Source organism: Hemiscyllium ocellatum, unplaced genomic scaffold (assembly GCF_020745735.1).
Source record: "Hemiscyllium ocellatum isolate sHemOce1 unplaced genomic scaffold, sHemOce1.pat.X.cur. scaffold_421_pat_ctg1, whole genome shotgun sequence".
Taxonomy (NCBI): domain Eukaryota; kingdom Metazoa; phylum Chordata; class Chondrichthyes; order Orectolobiformes; family Hemiscylliidae; genus Hemiscyllium; species Hemiscyllium ocellatum.
This window is the reverse complement of record NW_026869009.1, coordinates 415,078-417,683: the sequence shown is the minus strand read 5'-3', so window position 1 is coordinate 417,683 and position 2,606 is coordinate 415,078.

The window sequence follows — 2,606 nt, the reverse complement described above, 5'->3', positions numbered from 1 at the left end:
ATATTCCCTTTCTGCATTGTTTCTCTCAAAATGCATCAACTTACTGTGTGTTCTAAAGAAGAGACATATTCCACTCAAAATATTATCTCTCGCTCCACATATTGTACCCCCTGGAAAACAGAACAGGACAGCACCGGAATAATCGGCCCACCGTGTCTGTGCAGACCATGATGCCATTCTAAACTACTTCCACCTGCCTGGACATGATCCATATCCCTGCCAACCCCTTGCATGCTTATGTGCCTGCCCAAATTTCTCTTAAGCATGGTGATTGTTTCTGCTTTTACCACCTCCCAGGAGAGTACATTCTAGTCATCTACCACCTTTTGCATTAGAAACTTGCCTGACATAACTCCCTTTAAACTTTCACATGTTGTTGGAAAGGTTCAGCCGGTCTTGCAGCATCTGAGAAAATAAAAATCCGTTAATGTTTCTGGTTCTTCATCTGAAACGTGAACTCTTATTTCTCTTTACAGATGCTTCCAGACTTGTTGAGCATTTCCAGAAGCTTCTGTTTTTATTTCTGATTTACAGCATCTGTTGTTCTCTCGGTTTTTATTTTCTTTAAATTTCCCCCTATCCCCTGAAATCTATGGCCTCTGGAATTTCTCATTTCTGCCTTGGAAAAAGATTCAGATTATAGAACATAGAATATAGAACAATACAGTGCAGAACAGGTCCTTCGGCCCTCAATGTTGCGCCGACCTGTGGAATTTTCTCAACTCGTCCCCCTATATATCCCAAAGTCATCCATGAATTTATCTCAGGATTATGTAAATCACCCTAATGTGGCTGAGTTGACTACCTTAGCTGATAGAGCATTCCACACAGTTCACACTCTCTGTGTGTAAAGAATTTGCCTCTGACATCTGTCTTATATCTATCACCCTTCAATTTGTAGTTGTACCCTCTTGTACAAGCTATCGTCATCATCCTAAGAAAAAGACTTTCACTGTCTACCATATCTAATCCTCTGATCATCTTGCAAGTTTCTTTCAAATCCCCCCCTTAGCCGCCTTCTTTCCAATGAGAACAGATCCAAGTCTCTCAGCCTTTCCTTATAAGACCTTCCCTCCAGACCAGGCACCATCCTGATAAATCTCCTCTGCACCTTTTCCAATGTTCCACATGTTTTTTTGTAATGGGGCGACCAGAACTGTACACAATATTAAACTGTGGCTGCACCAGCATTTTGTATGGTTGCAGCATGATATTGCGGTTCCAGAACTCAATCCCTCTACCAATGAAACCTAACACACCGTATGCCGCCTTAACAGCACTATCCACCTGGGTGGCAACTTTCAGGGATCTATGTACGTGGACTCCAAGATCGCTCTTCACATCCATACTACCAAGAATCTTTCCATTGACCCAGTACTCTGCCTTCCTGTTATTCTTCCCAAAGTGCATCACTTCACATTTAGCTACATTGGACTCCACTTGCACCTCTCAGCCCAATTCTGCAGGTTATCGAAATCCCCCTGCAACTTGTAACATCCTTCCAAACTGTCTACTACTCCACAGACTTTAGTGTCGTCTGCAAATTTCCTAATCCATCCACCTATGCCTGCGTCTAAGTCATTTATAAAAATGACAAACAGCAGTGGTCCCAAAACAGATCCTTGTGGAACACCACTAGTAACTGGGTTCCAGACTGAATATTTTCCATCAACCACCACTCGCTGCCTTCTTTCAGAAAGCCAGGTTCTAATCCAAACTGCTAAATCACCCTCAACTCCATGCCTCTGCATTTTCTCCATCAACCTACCATGTGGAACCTTATTGAAGGCTTTACTGAAGTCCATGTATACCATGTCAACTGCCCTAGTCTCATCTAAATGCTTCGTCACCTTCTCAAAAAACTCAATGAAGTTTATGAGACACGACCTGCCCTTGACCAAACTATATTGACTATCTGAAATCAAATTGTTGCTTGTTAGATGATTATAACTGTTATCTCTTATAATCCTTTCCAAAACCTTTCCTACAATGGAAGGAAGGCTCACTGGTCTATAGTTACCTGGGTCATCTCTGCCGCCCTTCTTGAACAAGGCCACAACATTTGCAATCCTCCAGTCCTCGGGTACTAAACCCATAGACAATGTGACTCAAATATCAAAGCCAAAGGCTCTGCTATCTCCTCCCGAGCTTCCCTGAGAATCCTCGGATAAACCCCATGGGGACTTGTCTACTTTCACTCCTTCTAGAATTGATAACACCTGTGCGTAACTAACCTCAATCCTTTCTCGTCTAATATCTCGTACCAAGTTTTGTCCTCTACAGTATTCCCCTTTTCCTGTGTAAACACCATTGAGAAATGTTCATTTAGCACTTCTCCGATCTCTGCAGGGTGCACACTCGACTTCCCACTTCTGTCTTTGATTAGCCCTATTCCTACCCTAATCATCCTTTTATTCTTCACATACCTATAGAAAATTTCAGGGTTACCCTTTATTCTGTTTGCTAAAGACTGCTCGTGTCCTCCCTTTGTTTATTTTTAACTCTCTCTTTAAATCCTTCCTAGCTGATCTGTAAGTCTCTATTGCTTCATCTGTACCATTTTGCCTCATCAACACATAAGCCTCTTTCTTCTTCTTAACAAGAGA